Below are 23,755 nucleotides of genomic sequence, written 5' to 3'. Positions count from 1 at the left end.
CAAAAAATTCTCTACTAAAAATTCTCTGATAAATTCTTGACAACAGTTTGAAAGTACTGAAATCAATTTAAGCTAACTGGGGACAAGGATATGGAATATTTCTCAGAACTCAGTGTCAAGGAAGTTGTCAGGAACCAAGTCAGATCAGTCAATGCTCCTCATTGTTTTTGATTTCTGCTTTCCTTGGGACGTTAGTGGCATTCTTCTCTAGGGACACATGCTGCTTCTGCATCTGGATGCATGGAAGGACACCAGTGACACAGGACTTAGACGTATATGTTACTCAGTTCCAGGGAGCTCCATGGACACCTTGTGCCCAACTAGCTATTTCAAATATAAAAGCTCTGGGAGAGATGATCTGACCCCACTTGAGAATGATGTCTAGGCTAGGGATAGTCCTCTATAGTTCATGTTCTGGAGCCCACCTCGGTGAGAATGGCTACTTCTCAGAAATTGGATTGCTGTCAACTGAGTCCATACTCAGGTTTTCTATTTAAAGTAAGAATACGTAAGATCTGTTCTTAAAAGTTTTGAAATTGCTTTCCAAAATGGCAGTCATAATTAGGTGTTAAAAGAAGAGGGGCACAGGGAGTATAATATGTATCTATGTGTATGTGTTTTACATATTTATCACTTCTTAAGTTTGCTCCATCACTTGAGAGTGATTAATGGATAGCTGAGAAAATCTGATTTATGGTCAGAGTTGTAACATGTATTCCTTCTTAAGGATGAATAATATTCCACTCTATGTTTGCTATGAACAGTGCTGCTGTGAACATGTGTTTATGCAAATATCTGTTGAGTAGCTGTTGACTCAACAGATATTTATGCAAATATCTGTTGAGTCGCTGATTTGGATCCTTTTGGTATGTACCTAGGAGTGGAATGCTAGATCATATGGTAATTCTATATTTAAATTTGCAGGAACCACCAAATTATTTTCCACAACGCTATATATACTATTTTCCAGTCCATTCTTGTCAACATTTTGATAATGGTCACAGTAAGGGGGCTGCAGTGGTATCTCATGGTTTTGATTCACATTTTCCCAAAGACTAATGATATTGAACTTTTTTCTCATGTGCTTATTAGTTATTCTCATATTCCTTGGAGAAATACCTATTCAAGTCCTTTGTTCATGCAGTGTTGTCTTTGGCATTCCTTTTCTTCATTTCATAGTTTTATGTATTGGTTATCTTGTACATATATATATATGTGTGTATGTGTTGGTATGTATTTCTCAAGAAGAATCTTCTCAAGAAGGTCAGATTGAAAGTGGGGAGGAAGGTTTTCTTTGTTTCCTTATTTTTACTATTTTACATCATGCTTTTTTTTTTCAAGATTTATTTATTTGTACAAGAACCGGGGTATAGGTCAGATGCGCAGGAGGGTGAGAGGATTCACCAGAGACAGAGCGGGGAACAGAACAGGCAGACTGACGAAATACACTGCTGAAGGGAACAGCGGGTGAGACAGGAGAGCTCTGCCACGCCATGTGGGATTCTCACCGGCCCGCCAGGATGGAACCTGCACTGCAGAGGCTGCAGACAGCTTTGCAGTGCAGCGCTCAACAGCCTGCACCACCAGGGAGGCCCTACACCATACTTTATTTTTGTACAATGTATGCTTTCTCAGGTGTAGTCCCCGTAAAATTCCCATCACCATATTCCCTTGTGCTTTTCCCTCCCCTGTTTTGATCCCTCCCTCCCCCTCCCCTGCAGAATCTATCATTTATAGTTGCCTGTTAATTTGTGTATTATAATTACTTTTTTCCTGATCCCTTATTTCATTCTCCTATATTCCGCCTATAAATGAAACCATCCGATATTTTTCTTTTTCCTTCTGTCTTATTTCACTGAGCATAATCTCTTACAGCTCCATCCATGTTGCTGCAAATGGCATTAGTTTATTTTTTTTGGTTGCTGAGTAATATTCCATTGTGTATATATACACCATATTTTCTTTTTTTTTTAATAGTGAATTGTTTTATTTATTTGTTTATTTAAGATTTATTTATTTATTTATTTATACAAGCACTGGGTACAGTCAGGAGCGTGGGAGGGTGAGAGAATTCACCAGAGCCAGAGCGGGGAGCAGAACAGGCAGAAGGACCGAAGTACACTGCTGAGGGGAGCAGCGGGCGGCAGGAGAGGTCTGCGCGCCATGTGGGACCCTCCTCTGGTAGCCGGGGAGCAGGCGGGGATCGAACTGGCGCTGCAGAGGCTGCGGGCAGCTTCGCAACCCAGCGCTCAACTGCTGCGCCACCAGGGAGGCCCTATACACCATATTTTCTTGATCCCATAATCTATTTTTGGGCGCTTGGGTTGTTTCCATATCTTACCTATTGTAAATAGTGCTGCAATAAATATAGGAGTGCAGGTATCCTTTTGCATTAATGTTTTTGTGTCTTTTGGGTAGATACCTAGGAGTGGAATTGCTGGGTAGCTCCATTTTTAGTAGTTTGAGGAACCTCCACACGGCCTTCCAGAGTGGTTGGATCAATTTGCTTTCTCACCAGCAGTGCAGGAGAGTTCCTTTTTCTCCACATCCTCACAACATTTGTTGTTGCTAGGTTTTTTTTTTTAACATGTGCCATTTTCACTGGTGTAAAGTGGTATCTCAGTGTGGTTTTGGTTTGTATTTCCCTGATGATAAGGGATGTTGGACATTTTTTCACATACCTCTTGGCCATTTGCATTTCCTCTTGGAGAAGTGTCTTTTTAGCTTTCCTGTCCATTTTTTGACTGAATTGTCTACTTTGTGTTGTATCGTATGAGTTGTTTGTAGATCTTTGTGATCAGTCCCTTGTCAGTTGTATGGAGTGCAAAGATTTTTTCCCCTATCAGTTGGGTGTCTCTTTGTTTTGATTATTGTCTCCTCTGCTGTACAGAAGCTTTTTAGTTTGATGTAATCCCAGCTTTTTTTCTTTTCCTTCACTTTGTTTGCTTTGGGGGATGAGTCTTTAAAGATGTTAGTGAGATGTATGTCATGTAGTGCTTTACCTATATTTTCTTCTATATATTTTATGGTTTCAGGTGTTTCCTTCAGTTCTTTTATCCATAAGGTTTTCTTTGTTTTGATTGAAGATGTTGAAAAAATTTACAGGTTTCATTTTTTTGAAGTAGAAATTTGCTCTTGGTTTTTCAAGCTGGTTCCCATATACCAGGTAGGCTACTTCACCTGTCCAAGTGGAATGAGGGAGGACTGAGGCCTTTATCCCTTTGATTTTTTTTTTTTTTTAAGGGAAGAGGAGAAGGCAGGAGGGAGAATCAAGCTCCTTTCCTTTCTATTTGTTTTGGAAAGGGAGAAAACTTCTGATGTTTCTGCTCCCAACCTCTACCCCAACCTCTACTGCTGATGGCTGCTACTGAAGTTGGTGGTAGCCAGTATCAAATAGGAAAAGTATTTTCTTTGACTCTCTATTCTGTTTTGGGATGCATCTTTTCCCCTGCTGGAACTAACTTGTGTTTAGCTTCTTGATCATTATATATACATTAGATGTTAGGTAGAGCATTCTGAACTAATAGTACTGATATTATGGATTAAATGGGCTTCAGCTAGGGAGCCAGCTTGGGAACCTAATCATCAATTGCATTGCCCTGGGAAATAAGTTTTGAGTTAAGTACATTTCCAAATGACCTTTGTAAGGTGATTTGCTTACAAGCAAAAGACTGCCCTTGCCAGCGGGATAGCTAAAGGTGGTATAATGAGGTGAATAGAGCTGAAGGAGCAAGTGTGTGTGCACAGGGGCTGCACAGCAAGGAAGAGTGTGGGCTTTGCGATGAGTGGGTGTGCGTCTGAGTTCCACTTCTTCATTGTGCGCTTCGTGCTGTTTCTACCTCAGAAACATTAGCTGTTGATTCATGTGTGGATGCTAACTGACACAAACAAGTGACTGAGGGAGGCATGAGGGAGTTATCCTGGGAAGATCTTGCTGGGTTTTGGTGCTACATCAAAGTGAGATTTCCTAAGTTTGCCCTATGTGTGAAGGCTGTGACATAGACACTGTATCTTCTGCCTCTTTCCAGCAGACCCACAGCATCCCCAGTGTGTGCGCTGTGACTCTGACTATAAGTGACTCTGCAGACTTGGTCATCTGAGGCACCACAAAATGTCTCGAAAGTTTAGTTCACAGGTCTTAATTTCCAATGATATAATTTATTATTATTATTTTTGCCTTCAGGGCCTGATTCCTACTCTGTTTCTATATTTTATACTGTATACTTGTGGATCCACACTGATGAATCAGGGAATAAGGAGAAATAATATTTTCTCAAGTTAGCATTTCAAGTCAATTCAGTGAAAGGAGAGTAAAGTTGTATGTGAACCTTTATTGCATGTGCTTAGGAAACAGGAAGGCAATTAAGTCCCCTGTAGGTAGTTTTTCATTATTATGAACATATTTTTTGAGGTTTAATCTATTTTTTATTTTTTTTAAAGATTTATTTATTTTTATACAAGAATTGGGGTACAGGCCAGGGATGCATGGGAGGGTGAGAGGATTCACTAGAGACAGAGTGGGGAATAGAACAGGCAGACTGACTGAAGTACACTGCTGAGGGGAGCAGCGGGCAAAACAGGAGAGGTCTGACACTCCATGTGGGTTTCTCCCTGACTGGCCGGGAATCGAACTCAGTGGCTGTGGTTGCTTCATAGGTTGTGTCATAACCCCTGCACCACCAAGAAGGCCCTATTTTTGATTTTTTAATGCATTAATCTTATAGTACAGTCACTACTTTCAAAGACCTGTGTCCATTATATGTCCCCTTTTATTCCTTTGTTTCTTGTTGACGGATCACAGATGACTATACAGTTTTAGAAATAGGAAGAACTACTCTGGTTAGTTACTCAGTAATGGTCGGAAATGTTTTACTGAATGTCTAGATCTTTAACATTGAGTGATAGTAGCTTTCAAAAAAGGTTGAACATCTGGTGTTTATTTATGGGCCTAGTTTCTCTTTGTAGAGAGATTAAAATTAAAACAAATTTTAATCTGTTTGGAGACCCGGTGGAGTACTGAATGTACTGGTTTCTTATCTTAATTGGCATCAGCAAGTGTAGCCAAAAGTGCTTCCTTGGTATGACATCAGTACAAATGGAGCAGATAATTCTGTTTTGGCAGATGTGTGTGACAGTGGTAATTATCACTCCCTTTATTTCCTTTGTGGTGTAGTAACTGGGGTGTTGAGAACAATGGGGATTCAGATTTATATAATACAAGTGAAATATTTACTCCTGTTTCACCTGTAGCCTTGGGACACAGACTATTTAGCACATTACACTGGAGTGGGACTTTTTTTTTTTTTTTAAAAGTTGTTTTGTTATGTAGGTTTGCTTATAATTTCTGCAGACTTTTCATTTTTGCTGTTCTGCTGTTTTTGTGTTTGATGTTCTGCGTGCAGGATTAGTCTATAGTGCTCGTGCCATTTCACCTGCAGGGGCTAAATGTGTAGCGTTAAAGAGGAGGGAAGTTTGGATTTTTTTTTTTTTTTAAACTCTTGAAGTTTGCTTCCCTTTCCCCCACATACTTTTATGAGACAAGATGGTGGTGAACCAGAAGGGGCCAGATGAGTTTCCAATCCTGGTTCTGTCTCTAAATAATTTGTGGACTTGGACGTCATCAGAGCTGTTGCATTGCTGATTGTAGGGAGCAGCATGCAATGTACACGGTGTCCCTGGGGGTTTTCACAAGATATGGTAAAAATGGTTACTCCCAGAGTTACAATAAAGGCACTACTAGAAATTATATTTTTTTCTCTAGACTTCAGTTTTCTCATATATGGAATATATATGAGTAGGGTAGTTTAAATGAATTTGCGTCTTCTAAGCACTGGAGTAGGAATCAGTCATCTGTATTGCTCAGCTCCTCTTCCATGAATGGGCCCTTTTTGTAGGAGAATAGTAAAATTATCTTTGTTAAGAAGTGTTTTATTTCAAGAGAAGTTCATTTGTTGTTTGGCTTCATATGTGGATGGTCTGCCTGCAAGACATCGTGGCCTGTATTTCAGGTGCCCGAATCAGACAAATTGTTGTCGGAATTTGAGAGACATTTATTTAGAGACTATGTGGACTATTTTGTAAAGTAACACCTTAGTTAATACTAGTCATTCATGTTGCAAAGAACAGATCTGTTGACCCATGATTCTAAGTAAATGATTTCCAAATCTTATAGTTTCAGTGTCTATTTAAAGAAATGTTGATCAAAAGGTACAACCATAAAGAATGTGTTTATTCCCTTGGGCATAAATATATCTTTAATATTTTGGTTTTTGTGTAGGATTCCAAGAGTAATTATAAATGTTTAATAGTGGAAATGTCTGATGCAAATTAATAATGTGAAAGAGCCCTTCTACTGACCTTCCCCACTTAAGGGAGTGGGGAAGATCCAACATTAATGATATGGCACCTAATTTTTCTAGAACTTTGTTTTACACATATTATTTATTAGTTAAGGATTTCTGAGTACCTGAAAGTTCCTAAGTTTAAAGAATACAAAACTCCAAATAATTTGCTAGTAGAAATTAATATAGGAAATGTGATATAAAATTGTAGGTACATTTAGAACTTAAATCTAAATTTATGTTCCTAATCTGATGTAGATGCCTACTTAACATATTTCCTTAAATCTTTTCTTTTTCATTACCCAAGTCACTAGAATACTCTGTATTTTTTTCAAAGCCAGAAGCAGTCACCCAGCAGCAGTGAATGCTGATTTAATCTGACAAGCAATGGTCCCTTTTGTTTTAAGAGATGATCTGAATTGACCAGTGAGTTGCTTACTTTACAGAACTCTTCATTTTGGTTTTGAGTTTTACTGTAAGTGATCTATAGTATAACCAAGAAACATCTGTGTATGAGTTTTCTGCCTATAAACCTCAGAGAAGTCTGTGATGTTTTGTTGGCAGAGTCCAAGGAAAATTCTTTAGTTTGGGGGGAAAAAAACCCATTACACTCAGCCATATTACTGCTGCAAGACTGAGCTGGTCTTTGAATAACTGTGGTCTCCTAAGAGAATTCATTGTATGGCTTGGTGGTTGGATTTCCTTTAGTCTCCTTGTAGTTCTGCGTGGTGGTATGAAAGCACAGTCTCTTAGGTACAATCAAAAGTGATATTTCTGGGAACAAATAACTTGAGTAAGACATCTTTTACTTATTTTTACAGCTATTGATAATGACATTATGAGAAATATAGGTAAGTTACCTTGATAGAGTTGATTTGGAGTGTTAAAAACACTAAAGTTGGTTTAGTTTTAGATGTGATATTTAAAAAAAGATAAGGTAGCTTCTTTTTAACATCTTCCCTATTTATCTCCTTACCTCCTATTATATTTATCGTATTACTGTACCTCTACTAGAATTTGTGAAAATGGAAAGATTATTATGAACAGATGTGAATACACTCTTATTTTTGGAGAGTAAAAGAGTCAAATGTGCTGTGATTTGGGTTTAAGTTATCAAAATAAATCTAATTGGGCAACATGTTAAAGTTTTATATATTGTTATAATTAACTGTAGTTATTTTATGACTATACCTGTAAAATAGCATGCAGTATGTATGGTAGGGCATTATTCCATATATACTTTAGTTTAAATCTGAAGTGTCTAGGTCCTTGGTTGTTTGATCAATTTTGCATTGTGCTTCTGGTTACAGCTCTGAGAGAGAGAGAAAGAGAGAGACAGACACAGCGATTGAGGCAGAGTAGGAAGGAGGGGTGGAAGAAAACTAGAGCTACTTGAATATTTATGGTTTTAGATGCTCTGAGCATGTTTATGTTTAACCTGGCAGTTGGTCTTCACAGTATTTTAGCAGCAAGACATGAGGATTGGAAGAATACACCTTTGTTATTTATGCTGTTTAATATGTTTAAAGAATATAGGATGTCCTCAAACATCATTTTTTCTAATAAAAGGAAAATGTTGGCAATGTTTTCCTGGGTAAAATTACTGACTAAGCTTTCAGGAATGCAGTTTTAAGTTTGTGGATGTGTGGGGTCTTCCAGTCTTCCACATGCTGGTTTTGAGGTTTTAAGAAATACTTAAGCCAGAAAATCTTGGAATAAAGGTGTAATTTTTGAATAAAGCCCAGGAAACAGAATTCTCCAACCTCAGTAGGTCAGTTAACTCTATTGAGCCTCAACAGACTTGAGTAGGAATTGTCCTTCAGTCGTGGTGACCTGCTGGTAATCAGCAAGGGCTTTACTCTGTCCCTGCCACAGTGATTTTTAACTGCATAGTGTGAATTGTCTGAGAAAGATTGTACTGTTACTAACCACATCAGAACTCTGATGCCAGTATGCATTGAAATTGCAACGTAGACTGAAAATAAAACCTTTATTTACCAATGGCACTTGAGCCAATATTATTTGTTGAACCTTTTTAGTTTAAGGGTGGTTATTTTCCTTGGATGTGCCCCTTATTTTTCTATTGTGGTTTGTATCCATTTTAAATACTTTGGTTTGTCATCTTTTCTGTTACCTGCCGATTGTAACTGACTGGGGTTATTTTGGAAGTGGGAAGCTTTTAGGAGACTCAGAAATATTTGGTTATTCCTATCAAATATTCTAATTAGTGAAATTTTAGAGTCTTAAGGATATTTTAAATACAAACCTTATGTAGTTTTGAGAGTGGCTGGGTAAAGTGGTGTTGTTTTTGTGAGATGGTTTTGTTTTAAAACCATAGTATGAAGAACGCTTTCTCTGATAATGTTCTTCATTAAGTAATACTTTCACTTTTAGAGATTTGCAGTTTGTGTGTTACAGAAAGAAGTGTACTTATTTTCCTTGGATGATAAAACTAAGTAGTATCTGTCTCTATGCTTAATAAATTATTCATGTTAACCTAGATTTCATCTTTTGTTCTTTGACTCTCTCCTTTGTTGTTTGGAATGAATAAAAAAAAGCACCTAGTTTATTCAGAATTAGTCTCCTAAACAGATTAGTTTATTTAAAGAAAAAAACAGAATTTATACAAGAAACATAATTTATACAAGAAGCTTAGATCCTTTTTGTACCCATCTAGTATATGATTATGCTTTTTTCTAAGACTATGGGAAAGCTTCCTCCTAAATTATTAATTTCATTAAAATAGTCCATTCAGGCATTGCTTAATACAAAAGGCATGCGTAGGGCACTTACTGTATTCCAAGCTCTCCACTGCTCAGAGTAGATAATAGTCAGTGAGCCTTTTAAGCTTCATTTGGCTTTTCAGCTCTTTTTTTTTTTTTTTTTTCTTTTATAGAGGCATGTTTTATTTATTTATTTGTTCGTTTGTTTCGTTTACACATGCACTGGGTACAGTCAGAGGCGCGGGAGGGTGAGAGAATTCACCAGAGCCAGAGCAGGGAGCAGAGCAGGCAGAAGGACCGAAGTACACTGCTGAGGGGAGCAGCGGGCGGCAGGAGAGGTCTGTGCGCCATGTGGGACCCTCCTCTGGTGGCCGGGGAGCAGCCGGGAATCGAACCGGCGCTGCAGAGGCTGCGGGCAGCTTCGCATCCCAGCGCTCAACCGCTGCGCCACCGGGGAGGCCCCGGCTTTTCAGCTCTTTTTGCTCTCAACAGCCATGTGTTAGTTCAGATCTATCCCAACAAATTCGAGCTGTCAGTCTTTCCTGTCTAGGACATCTCCCACACTTGAGCCAAACCAGAGTGTTACTATCCATCTTCAGCAACTTTGGCAGACAAGCAATGTGCCCAGAATAGAATCCCAACTCATGAGCTTACTGCCCTTCTCCCTACCAGAGGCCACTTAGCGCCTCTTACTATTTCCAGTCATTCCAAGTCCTTTCACACTTCAGAGCCAGTGGTTTGCCTTCTGGCTGTATTGCCTCTTTCCACTTATACTAGATAGTCCCCCTATTTCTTCTCTATGGAGCATACATTGTCTCTGTTGTGGTCTGTTCATTGCTCTCCTTGTGTATTGATCTTTCCTTAGTTAGGTATTTCCCGTCTTACAATTCACTTCCTACTTAAGTCACTTCCTGCTCCTAAAGCAGTCTACAGCAGCCCCAGATCCTAACTGTGCCCAGCACATGGTAGTCAAGAAATACATGTTTCAAATAGTATCCCTAGTAGTATACACTTTTACCAGTCCACTATTTTTGATTGAATGCAAATTTTAGCCCAAGATCCAAAAGCACAATTTCCATTAATTACACTTAAGAAGCGAACCATTCCAAGAGGTTTGTATATTGAAAATCAAAGCCAGTCTGGAATTAAGATTGATGGACCATTTTTATAAGAAGAAACTATTTTTTCTGTTAGAATGGTTCAAGGTGACCCATGACCTTTCCTTAGTGTCTAGACTCACCATCGTAGTAGTCATATTGTGATGTCTACCATCTCTGTCAAAGATCTTCCCTCAATCTAGCAAGATACCATCAGAATGGATCTTGAGTTTAAGGCATCCTGGTTTCTAGGAAAGCTCTGTTCAAACGTAAATAAACTGTGGAGGTATAAGCACAAACCTATTCTCTTATTAGTGCTTGGGCAGTTGGGGGTGGCGTCTGTGGGGCAGAGGCAACTGTTGCTCCCTAACTGTCCATTTACACAGGCTACTGCACCGAGGTAAAAATTCTATTACCATAACACAGGGGGACTTTGGAAGTGGGACGCTTTTAGGGTGCTAGGAATACTTGGTTATTCCTATAAACTATTCTAATTAGTGAAATTTTAGAGTCTTAAGAATATTTTAAATACATACAAACCTTATGTATTTTTGAGAGTGGATGGGTAAAGTGATAAAAACCAAACAATCACATAACATGATTATTTTGCACTATCATCACCATCACCAAAGGGGGACTTTGTTATGGTAATAGAATTTTTACTTTGGTGCAGGAGTCTGTGTTGGTGTCCCTCCTTCCTTACCCTTCTTGGAGGCAGATGTGACCATGTGATTAAGCTGTGGCCACTAACATAAGTGTGGTGTTAGTTGGAAGTAGCTTTCATAGTTGCTGCGTCGTCACTCTTCTATACTGTTCAGTGAAACGCAGTGCTGTTTGGATTTTTTTTTCAAGATTTATTTATTTATTTATGTAAGAACCAGGGTACAGGCCAGATACACAGGAGGGTGAGAGGATTCACCAGAGACAGAGCGGGGAACAGAACAGGCAGACTGACGAAATACACTGCTGAGGGGAGCAGCAGGTGAGTCAGGAGAGGTCTGCTGCGCCATGTGGGACCCTTGCCGGCCGGCCGGGATCGAACCAGCACTGCAGAGGCTGCGGACAGCTTCACAGCATGTCGCTCAACCGCCTGCGCCACGAGGGGAGGCCCGCAATGCTGTTTTGGACCATATGTTAGATCATGCATGCCAGAGACATACAAAAGGTAGAGCCTGGATCCCTGACAGCTGGGTGGGTGGGTGTCTCTCTCTCTCTCTCTCTCTCTCGCCTTTCCTGTTTCAACTTGTTTAATAGTTCAAGATTCTGAAATATGTGAAAACAGTTTTCCAGGTAAACACCTAACTGTTCTTGTTCTTTTCAGAGTAGAGTAACATATGACTTGAGTGTGGCAGATCTAATTGAGAGCTTCTGAAACACCACCCAGCCAATGGTGTTTCTGCATGAGATTTCTTCAGGAGATGAACTTTTGTCTTGTCTTTTGCCACTTACTTGAGTTTTTCCATCTGTGGGCTAGGCTTTGAATGCCAAATAGTATAGTTTGCTTTATAACTTAGGACAATAAGTGTCTAGACAGGGGAAATAGGAACTGCCTAGAACTTTGATACTTTCCCTAGGGTAGAAAGAGCTTTGATTGATTTCAGTCTAAGAGGATTTAAATGTCAGTTTAGAATTAAGATTCCATAGATCATCTCTGAGCTGTCTTCTAATCCAGCAAGTCGTGGACTTTGAAGTGTTGAGTTTTATTTTAATAAATTACTGTATTTCATCATTTTTAAGACACATGTTTTCATTTTAATGTCTCTGATATTAGGATATGTTTTACAAGACAGCATCTTAACTTTGCTAAATTACTAGAGCAGAATTTGACAATTGGCCTTGATGGTTCATATGTATCCCCCATATGGTATGTATCCCCCTATGGCTTAAAATCAGCAGGTTTAGTAGCCAGTCAGGCTTAAGAGTATAGAGGAGTAGCTGTATGGGTCACTTGTTTTAGTTTCAGAAAAAGGTCACTTGCAACTCAAGTTTACCAGTTTCTTCATGGACCCTGTTTGTAGTCAGCTTTTTCCAAGACTCGGACAGAGAAGAGCTAAACTGATTAAGGTTTATAAAGGGATGAAGAGACGGAGGCTTTCTTGGCAAGATAATTCTTAGGGAGTAAGAAAACAGGATAGGTGGTGATGGCTCAAAATACTCGTTTTATGTGATTCTTTGGTTTTTATCCTAGGCTGGGAGTTGAAGGAGACTTAGTGCTGAAGGGGTTACATGAAAGAACAGTCCACTCTCTTCATTCTCAGAGGTTACCGCTTTCATCTCCACTGTTTCTTCTTGTTACTTAAATAGCATGCATTTATTTGTTTTTTGACATCTCTTTAAACATTAGCTTACTATTATAGATAAGGATTTTTGACACTTTGTTACCTCCCAGATCCATGGTCAGTGTTTGTGTTACTAGGACCATGTAAATATTACCTCTGGTGACCCCAGTGGTGTATTAGGGTGCTGTCTCCTTTCTGTGCAACAATTTGTTTTATTCCATTTACTTTTTTTTTTCTTTGAATGCCTGGCAGAAATACCTGGCATCCTCCAAAAGCATGCTCAGATTTCTCTCATGTCAATTTTTCAGTTGGTTAGTATTTTCCAATATTTATTAGGTCTGTGTTTTCCCTGGACAATTGCTATTGGACCTGTCTCTGCTGCCATATGGGCCACTTGTTAACCAAGTGGAGAACACAGTGGTCACTCTAAGTTTTCCAGGGCATTTCCTTTTCTTCTCTCTTTCTAGATGCCCTGTTGCTTTGATGACACTCCTACTTGGTTTGCTTCCTTATATTGGTGATATTCATTCTCCAGTAGATTGCTGAAGAAGCATGTCAGAGGAGGAAGTTTGAGGCTTTATCTGCCTAAAAATGCCTTTATGTACACACATTTGATTCATGGTTTGGTAGGATTGGAATTCCACTTGGAAAATATTTGTCTCTTAGACGTTTGAAGAAAATTCTTTTTTTTTTTTTTTAAGGATTTATTCATTTATTTATACAAGCATTGGGCACAGTCAGAAGTGTGGGAGGGTGAAAGAAGAATTCACCAGAGCCAGAGCGGGGAACAGAACAGACAGACTGACGAAATACACTGCTGAGGGGAGCAGCGGGTGGCAGGAGAGGTCTGCGCGCACCTTGCGGGACCCTCACCTGGAGGCCGGGGATTGAACCGGCGCTGCAGAAGCTGTGGACAGCTTCGCAGCCCAGCGCTCAACCGCTGCGCCACCAGGGGAGGCCCTGAAGATAATTCTTTATTGTTATCCAGCCTTTTGATATTAATAAAGTCAGTCATTCTGATGTCTAGTCTTTGTTGGGATTATTTAGCAGATACTAATTGAAAGATAGGCATAAAACCAGAATGCATAACTTTGCCACCACCTAGCTATGCAACTATCACAAATTATTTAGCTGTGTGCTCAGTTTCCTCATGTGTAAAAGAGGATAACAGTATTTCATATCCCAGTACAACTGTATGTGGTTTATATATGCAGATTATATTCATGAAAAGCACTTGGAGGATAGGATGGGTGGGATTGATACATTTTCCATTTCTTCAGTGTCTAATTAAGGATGATGGGTACTTGTGTACTTCATGTGCTAATCTCTGGACATCTTATTACAAGTTAGTTATCAAGTTTTTGGGCTTCTCCTTAAAATTGCACCAATACTGATAAGATTTGTTTTTGCTAATAGAATGTGCTTTTACTTTTTTTTTTTTTTAGATTTATTTATTTATGCATACAAGAACGGGGTACAGGCCAGATGTGCGGGAGGGTGAGAGGATTAACCAGACACAGAGCGTGGAGCAGACCAGGCAGACTGACTGAAATACACTGCTGAGGGGAGCAGCGGGCGAGACAAGAGAGGTCTTCCCTGCCATATGGTTATCTCCATGGCCGGCCGGGATGGAACCCGCGCTGCAGAGGCTGTGGACAGCTTCACAGCGCTGCACTCAACCGCCACCAGGGGAGGCCCTGCTTTCAGTTTTATGGTCTTTGACATCTATACTAAACTTGAACTTGATGACTGAAATTCAATAAGTCACCGACTGTCAACTCTTCTTAAAATTAAGTACAAACTCACAGCTGAGCTTTTTATTTTTCACAAAAGTAAACTAGTGTTAGCATAAAAATCTCAATTTATAATATATAACAACTTCATCATGTGATGATTATACCTGAAAATTGATGGAGAAGTTTTGTGAAAACCTTTTTTAATTTCAAAAAACACATTTTTTGTGGTATTTTTTGTTTGTCACCAGGTCTTTTGGGACCCTGTGGTTCCTGATTTTGAGAGTGGTTGTTTTTATGAGGGTAAATATTAATTGACTGTATCCAAGGAACTGAGACCATAGTGTCCTTGTACTATCTTCATGCTAGCTAACCTCCAATTAAGACAAAAAATCAAAAGGAATACATCATTTGTTTTTATTGACAGTAGAGAGAGATGATAGCTAGTCTTCTAGATGCATTAGAAAATAGACTGGTTCAGGGGTCAGCATATTTGGCTTGAGGGCCAAATTTGCCCAGCCGATTGATTTTGTAAATTGCTTGCTTGGGACTTGACCATGCTCATTCACATTACGCATTGTCTGTGGCTCCTTTTGTGCTGGGTTGGCTAAGTGCACCAGACAAACATGAAACTTACAGCACCATGTAGTTAACTATTTATAGAAATAATTTTCCAACAACGGACTAGATGAACATGTGAAGACCTGTTAGAAAAAGGAAGGAAACAGCACAGGAATGTTATCCTATATGAAGGAGAAACATTGTTATTAGATATTGTTTGGGTATGATTTTCTAATTGAAATTGATTGAACTCCCATCTCAAAGGAAACTTCAGACTTGGGGAAGAAACATTTACCTCCAACACCCTTACTTCTTGTTCCCTTAATGCACTGTACCTGCATTGTAGCTGAAGGGTAACCAGTGCCTTGCTCAGACCTTCACGAGGTTGCTCCAGTGAAACCAATGCTCCTCTGGGTATTTTTTTAGCACCTTCGATGGGCAGTAGAGATTTTTGAAGACTGACTGATGCATTAATTAAATCAACTCCAAAGTCAATCTGTGCTTGAGGCTTAAATTTACATTTATCTTTCCAGTCTCAAATGCTGTGCAGCTATGTTGTACCACATAGCTTTTTATTTATTATTTTTTCCCACATAGCTTTTTAGAGGTGTGCAGTGAGATTCAAGACACAGTTAAAGTACCAATAGCATATGGTGATGCCTAAATATGAATCTAAAACCTCTACCACTGTCATGTTTTCGGGAAAAAAAAAAAAAACAAATATTTTATAGAGTCACATACAAGTTCAGCTTGCAAGTTAAAGTCTAATAAAGTCCAAAATCCAAAAGAGTTAAAAGTGCAAGTTGGATTCAATGGAAACTGTACTTTGAATTTTGACCCTCAGCCAGGTGAACTTGTGATGCATTAAGCTGCAGCTCATGATCAACCATGTGCTCACAAGAGTAAACCATGATACACCGCCAGGTATTGGGAGTGTTGCTAGCATTTTGGGGATGTTGTGTTTTGTGTTCGCACATCCTATCATGTCTACATCTGTGTCTGACGTATTTAGTACTTCATTATAAAACAGGCTTTGAGTAGGATGACTATGCCCAAGTGTGGGCTAAGGTCAATATCCCAAGCATGTAGATTCTCAGCATGTAGGTCAGACTAAGCCATTTGTTCAGTAGTTTAGGTTTATTAAATACATTTTAAAATTTAGAGTATTTTCAACATATGTTGGGTTTATTAGGACATATTAGGAAGATCTATACTCCTCTGAGTTATGGGGATATTTTGATTAATAAAACAGACAACAGAAAAGCCTGCCCTCTGGAGCTGACATTCTGGAGACTGAGTTAAAAAAAGGCCAGAATTACAGTCCAGTAATTATGCTAGCCAGCATCGTACTTAGATCATGTCAGGCTAAATTGTTGCTGAAACCCAGGTAGAGTTGTGATTCTTTCAGCAGTCCTAGCCTGCACTTCTGTTCGGGAAGGTGTGGTTACTGCAGCGCCTCAGAGGCTGTGTGACTTGAGCAATGCAGTGTGTGGAGAAAACACAGTGAGCACAAACCACCACGTTTGAAAACAAGACAATCCCCTAGGCCTCAAATAGTAGAGCAGATAAAATAAATATTTTGAGAATATGGTTCACGAACAGTTTTTAGTGTTCCTGAAGACCATCGTGCTACACCAGGCGGCCCCTGGCTAATGACACACCTTCTACTCTGACGAAGCATTTTCAGTTTTGCAGCGGAAGAGCTGCTTCTACTGCCTCTTGCTCTGGAATTAAGTCTGAGAAGCCTGCCTCCTGGGGTTAGGTTTATATCCTCCCCTCTTGGGGATGGATACGGTTTAATTATCCAATTGGGTGTTAATTGAAAGCACTTCTTTTGTATTGGTGTGCGTGACGGGGCATGTTGTGACTCTTGAGCCTTTAGAAAAGCCACATGGATTTCCTTGCCTCACCCACCTTTTCCTCTCTGTGCTCCAATACCGAATAGAATTTGGGGCAACTCCCCTAGCATTGCCTACCAGATCTATTATGAACAATTTAAAGCTAGAATGATGCCAGCATTTACAAATCTTCTGCTTTGACATTTTAAAACAATAAATATTATTTGACCACCAGTGTCTGAAGGACCTGCACAGACTCTTCCCAGCGATTGCAGGTAGGCCTCATTGGTGCCTGCCTACCCCATCCCTGCTCTCTTGCTGGTGTCAGATGAGACCTCTGATGCCCACATACACCTGCCAGGGGTAGTTTAAGTTTGAGCTATGTTGCCTTCACCAGGCGTCTGCCTGCTACGAGCTTGTCCTGGTGCCAAGACCTAAGTGGCTTGGAATTAGCTGTGCAGTCCAAGCCTATTCTTGACGTTACAGACTTGTGCAACACCGCTTCTGTGGAAATGACCACTTATCTATGGAGTCATCAGTCACCATGAGCTAAAGTTTCCTGCTTGGGTCAAAAGAATGTACAGTCTTAGGCTTAAAGCTTCTTGGATAGTATGTGTTATTTAAAGCCAACATCCCAAGTGCAAGAGTGAGCTGGATTGCAGGGTGCATGCTGCAAACCACCAGTTGTGTATAACATTTGGCCTGTGCCACAAACCAAAGACACAACCACTGTGGCCATGACAGAAGACCCATTTACCCCACGTGTTACTCCTCCAAATTTGACTCCTTGTTTATTTTCCATAGTATGTTACTGAGTGTAGCATTTTTACAGTTTTCAGCGGGCCCCCAAAGTAGCACCTTTTCAAGACTGCTCTTGAGGGTGGCTGAGCTGGTAGTTAAAATACAGACTTTCTCTTGCCATGATTTGTGAAAAACCACCACCCAAAGTCCCATGTGCTTTCTTGGGTTGTTATAATCTCTCCAGCCTTTTCTGAGTCATGCCTTGGACCACCCCATGCTCCAGCTGCTATAGGAAATGCCCATAAGCCTCACCAGGGCTCTGGCCTCCAGTACTGGGGCCTGCACATATTAAGATTCATCATTAACTCTTTAAACAAAATTTAACCCAAAAAGTCCCAAATCTAATTGGCTTGTTTGAATGATTCATGAATTGACCAGCATCACATGGAGCAAGTAGACTGGAGCTCTGAAGAGTATACAAAATGGGAGGCTTTTGTAGACAGGAATCAGGCAAGATAAGAGGGAATTGTTTCAGGCAAAGACACCATCCTGTGGGGCATGGGAGGGGTCTGTCAGGCAGATTGCCTCAGGAGTGCTGACCCAGAAACTCCTGCTTGCCCTAAAAAAGGTTATCTTTCTAAGGTTGTATGTTAAATCTTGGTTTGCTGACATGGGATTTAGCATAAGTGACTGTATTTTGGACCTGTTGTCTCTTTAGCAACTCTGGAATATTATCTTTTCCCTCTCTAGTTATGCACCATCTGAGAAACAGGGAAAAGAGAAGGTGTAGGTCAATTAGTATAGGTAAGGTTGTAGATGAATTTTAATTGTTGGTTCTACAATTGTAGAATTGTTAAGGGGGGTGGAGTCATGCAGATGAAAGCTAGTTTGAGGGACAGAACTGTGTTTGAGGAGCACACTTACCCACCCAGTCTCTGCAGTGTAGAAATGCCACCCTTCCCATCTCTTTCCATGTTTCCTGGGGGAACATGGGTAGTGGGGCTAGAATTAGGGTGAAGTAATGAAGCACTCACCTCAACTCTAGAATTTAAGGGGTACCCAAAAAACTTGGTGGTCCAGATTAATAATATTTTTTTTTAAAAAAGAGTTCAAAAACTCCATGATAACAAAATAATCAAAATAAAAACAACAACAATGCAGCATCAGCCTTACTGACTTAACTGCCCACCCCCCTCCTCATTTGTGGCAGATGCTGCCCTCACCTCACCCTACTCCTTGACCAGGTGATTCTATCAAAATTTGCAGAATCCACCAAGTCATTTTATTTTTCCTGAGTGGAGAGAGTGAAGGGACAGAACAAGGATAGAACTCATTGAAAGCCCTCTGCTTGGAAGGGACAAAGTCAAGGAGGTTTTAGAAGCAGCATTCACCGTAATTGTAAACTTGGTCCCTAGAGGGAGTGCTAGTTATCTGAGAGGATAATGCAGAAGCATAAATTCATGGTTCAAAGTAAGGAAAGTCTCTGTAGGCAACTGTAGATCTCAGGCTTAAAGCAGGGGAGGGGGAAAAAAAGGGATCAAAACTGGCATGGGAAGAGCACAAGGGACCATGGTGATGGATCGCAGGTGATGTGCTGGTGGGATATTTACCTGCACTACACCAGGGGGGAGAAATCAAATACTGTACAAAAGTGAACAACAATGTAAGAAAATTTAGAAAAGGGGGGGAAAAACCCCACCAAAGTTAGAGTAACAAATTTTACAGCTTAGATATGAAGGTCACTGGCTCTGGCAGTCCATTTTACTTTATTGCTTTGGTTGACACAGGTGTGCTTTTCTTCAAAGTTCTCTGCTGCATCCTTGCTCTTGAAGGGGGCTCTATGGGCCAAAAACATTAGAACTGCCAGGAAAATGAATAGAAATGCAGGTTCTTAGGCCCACCACAGACCTGCTGAGTCAATCTGCGTTTTCTCCATGAGAGGCTCAATAGATTTGTATGTACATTAAAGTCTGAGAAACACAAAGATTTAGGAAGATGAAGATGATTTAAAATTTGTACCCTCGTGGGGCCTCTCCAGTGGCGCAGCGGTTGAGCGCTGGGTTGCGAAGCTGCCCGCAGCCTCTGCAGTGCCAGTTCGATCCCCGGCTGCTCCCCGGAGGAGGGTCCCCGCATGGCGCAGAGACCTCTCCTGCCGCCCGCTGCTCCCCTCAGCAGTGTACTTTGGCCCTTCTGCCTGCTCTACTCCCCGCTCTGGCTCTGGTGAATTCCCTCACCCTCCCGTGCTTCTGACTGTACCCAGTGCTTGTATAAATAAATAAAATAAATAAATAAAAATTAAAAAAAAAGAAAAAAAATTTGTACCCTCAAAATAAATTGTTTAAAGTATTCATGGTACGTCCATAGCCTTCATTTTGAAATCCATTAAAAGAACTCTAGCTTTTCCTGCTTAATGGCTTCATTGGAAATCATCATGCGCTTAGGAAATTGACTACTCGTTATGCAAGTTCTTGGCTGCTGGGGTGAGATGTGCTTTGCTTAGCTTTGTGCTTACAGAGGCTATTGGCGTTGTCAAAAGGGAGGTTCCAACAGCTAATTTAAGAATTTAAGCCTCCTTTGTGAACAATAGTGTTATGATTTGGCTATCCTATTCCCAAATCTTTTACTTCCTGGTCTTGACAGGAGGCAAAAACTAATAAATATATTGATAATACGCTGTTTTTTGCTTAATTGCTTATTTTTAAATTCAGAATAAAATAAGAGCTGTAGCTTAGCTATTGTTCCTATATCTTTTTGTTTAAAAGTAAGGTGAAGATCAGGTTATATTTTGGGTTTGAAAACTGAACCACTGTTGTGATTTGTGACAAGATTGTTGTGAAGACTGAGATGACTGATTTGGAAGCTATAAATAAATTATATTTATATTCAAATCTTAGATTGGTTTGCCATTTTTAAAAAAATATTTATTTATCTATACAAGCACTGGGTACAGTCAGAAGCACGGGAGGGTGAGAGAATTCACCAGAGCCAGAGCGGGGAACAGAACAGGCAGACCGACGAAATACACTGCTGAGGGGAGCGGACCCTCGCCGGTGGCTGGGGATCGAACCTGCGCTACAGAGGCTGCGGGCAGCTTCTCAGCCCAGCGCTCAACCACTGCGCCACCAGGGGAGGCCCGGTTTGCCATATTTTTATATAAAGAATAAAATTGAAGTTTTCTGTGACTATAAAAAATGAAGCTAATTTCACGTGACTTGTGGAAACAAATTTTTGATTTTACATTTTAAAAAATTTATATTTTTATTGAGGCAGCATTAGTTTACAACACTGTATGTTTTAAAAGTATAGGGTTACACCTCTTCAAAAACATATTATCATACCATGTTCCCCATCAAAGCACCAATAATCCTCCACCATAATCCATTGAGCTTTCTCTACCGCCCTCCACCTCGGGTAGCCTCAGTTCTGCAGTCAAATTAAAGGGTTTGTTTTAGTAGGGTATGGTTTGTTCCTTTGTTTTATATTCATAAAACATGTGATGAAATCATCCAGTATTTGTCTTTTCCCTTCTAATTTGTTTCACCTAGCAGACTCTTCTATTCCATTTGTCTTGTCACAAATGGCAATACCTCATCTTTTTTAAGCTAAAGCTTAATAGTGTTCCATTGTGTGTATATGTGCCACATCTTCATTATCTTCATTATGTGCCACATCTTAAGTTTAATTGGGCACTTAAATTGTGGAAACAATTCTTTATTTCAAAATTGTCATATGGTGTGGGAAATTCTGTATTAAGTTCAAATTATTGGTCTAGTCACGGCAGGTAATAGGAAGATGTGGAAGGTACCTACTGATGCATAAGCCTCTGCTGATGTAGTTCGGCTAATAAGGGAGGCACACAACTATTGTATAACCTAACAGTAATCTTCCACTGACAACTGTTTAGCCAAGTCGTGCAATTTATTTCTTCGAGATGGTTTCCTCATTTGTAAAATGAAGACATCGGAATTGGATTTCTAAAATGTTTGCCAGTGTTAATATGATAAAGCTAATTGGTTCAATTATATTATAATGATTTTAATTATGAAAACTGATTCAGCTTAATTTTGCATCTCAGAATTTTTATCTTTGGAGAATAGAGTCATTTTTAAGCTGTAATTTAGAAAGTAATTTTGCTTTTTCCACAGGAGTTGAAACAGCTCAAATCTTGTGCTAATAGTTCTTTTACTTGGGCATTTCTTTTAGTCATATTTATCAGTTTTTAACCTTGAAAATCATCATAAAAACACATATTTTGGAAAATTTTTTCATTCAAGAGGAGCTGCCCTATCATATTCCCAAATCTGAATAAGTAGGGAATTTGTTCTTTCTCAAACAAAATATTCTCTGTAAAAGATCTCTCTTTTCTCAAATGACTCTCTTAAAAAGGAAACTTGATCATTCTGTTTTGTTCTGTTTAATCATGCTACTGAAAGACAACTGAGAGATTAACCCTTTGGTTGAGAATGATTTGTTCCAACCTTTTCTCTTTCTAATTTTACTTATTAACTGTTTGCTTTTGTTTTAGTGTATATCATTTCCAAGATAGTTACTTTGAAAATACTGGAAACTTTATTGCAGTTATAGAAACAGAAAGAGTCATTGCTTCCTGGTTCAGGTGAGACTAAGTCAATGAATATAAGTCTAGCACATGGTGGAAAATTTCAGTACTATTTTGAAAGCAGGAGAGGAATGAAATTGTCCGTGAAGACAAGATAGCTAATTTTAACTTCGGCACAACTCCTGAGGGAAGATTGGTCAACCCTTTCTTTTTTTTTTTTCTTTTTTAAGATTTATTTAGTTATTTATACAAGCTCTGGGACCCTCGCCCGGTGGCCAGGGATTGAACTGGCACTGCAGAAGCTGTGGGCAGCTTCGCAACCCAGTGCTCAACCGCTGCACCACCCGGGAGGCCCAGTCAACCCTTTCTTGTTCATGATTTTATCTTCAGGATAGTAAGTTGAAGCTATATTTGTCTTTGGTGATTGAACTTGATCTTCCAACTAATCCAGTAACTGATCAATTTAAATTCAAATTCCTTTTGATATTCAAATCCCGATACAATAATTCTTTACTCATATCTACAAAAGTAGAAAATACTTCAGGAAATGTATTTATTATAGGAACTCTCCTTAAATATATCTTATGAATATATGTTGCAATTTTTTGGATAGCTTTGTTCATCAATTTGGAATTTTCTACAATTACACACTCAAGTATATTTAATAGGCATGTGAAAGTTGAACAGTTGATTTGTTCTTTATTTTCCTATTACTGCTTGTAATATGTTCTTTATTTCCCTATCACTGTTTGTAAGCTACCGATGTGTAAATTCAAAATATTTAGACTGTAGTAGAATTTTATAGCCATTAGAAATGTTTTTGCATTACAATGACATGGGAAAAAAGCTTGAAAGACAATGGTGACATGAACTTTCGCATAATGGGAGACTTAAGCTTTGAAAGCAAAATTCAGGCCACATATCTATAACATATAATTATTAGTAGATATATTAAAAAGAACCCTACCCTTTATAAAGTCTGCCAAATTATTAAATCTTAATAGGAGTCTTAAAAATCATATCCCTTGACAGTAATGATTTTTATTTCCAGGAAGTTTTTCAAAGAAAATAAGTAGGTCATCAAAGATTGAAAAGAGACCTAGTGTAGTATTATTCATAAAGGAGGAAAACTAGAAACATTGTAGTAGTGATATAATTTGTTCTACTATGCATTTATTTTAAAAATAAAATGCTTTGACAATGGAAACATTCACTTTGTTAGGTTTTTAATCAGGGTTTTAAAACTCATCTTTTATGTGTTTTGAAAGAGGGAACTCGGGTAGTAAAAGTTCCATGAAGTAAATCTAATGACTGTTCATACAGACAAATCACGTCTGTGATCTATGTGAATGCTTCTGATTCTTGTGCTCCCATTTGCTTATGCCACAGCCTCTTAAATGAATAATGCCTTCATGGAAGCAGAAGGGTCTAGCATATTTAATGCCTTTTGAAATTATCTGCTATATACAGAGATCTAAAAAAATGAGTAAAGGGCCTCCCCGGTGGCACAGCGGTTGAGCGCTGGGTTGCGAAGCTGCCCGCAGCCTCTGCAGCGCCGGTTCGATCCCCGGCTGTTCCCCAGCCACCGAAGGAGGGTCCCACATGGCGCGCAGACCTCTCCTGCCGCCCGCTGCTTCCCTCAGCAGTGTACTTCGGTCCTTCTGCCTGCTCAGCTCCCCACTCTGGCTCTGGTGAATTCTTTCACCCTCCCACTCTTCTGACTGTACCCAGTGCTTGTATAAATAAATAAACAAATAAATAAATAAATAAATCTTTAAAAAAAAAAAAAAAAAATGAGTAAATATATCCCTTGATTTAAACAGTTCGCTTGAACATGTTTTCTACCAAGAATTAAAAATATAAATTTGTGTTTCAAAAAAACTT

At 39.4% G+C, this 23,755-nt stretch overlaps 1 protein-coding gene across 5 annotated transcripts in view; it reads left to right on the top strand.

Moving 5' to 3' along the window:
- Nucleotides 1–23,755, top strand: part of MTUS1 (microtubule associated scaffold protein 1) — a 138,213-nt gene that overhangs the window by 15,638 nt on the left and 98,820 nt on the right. The window lies entirely within an intron of this gene.

This window comes from Talpa occidentalis, unplaced genomic scaffold (genome assembly GCF_014898055.3).
Source record: "Talpa occidentalis isolate TD23 unplaced genomic scaffold, MPIMG_talOcc4v2.1 talOcc4.4, whole genome shotgun sequence".
NCBI classification, from domain to species: Eukaryota; Metazoa; Chordata; class Mammalia; order Eulipotyphla; family Talpidae; genus Talpa; species Talpa occidentalis.
Note: the sequence above shows the minus strand (reverse complement) of the source record. Positions and strands in the feature narration are given on the sequence as shown.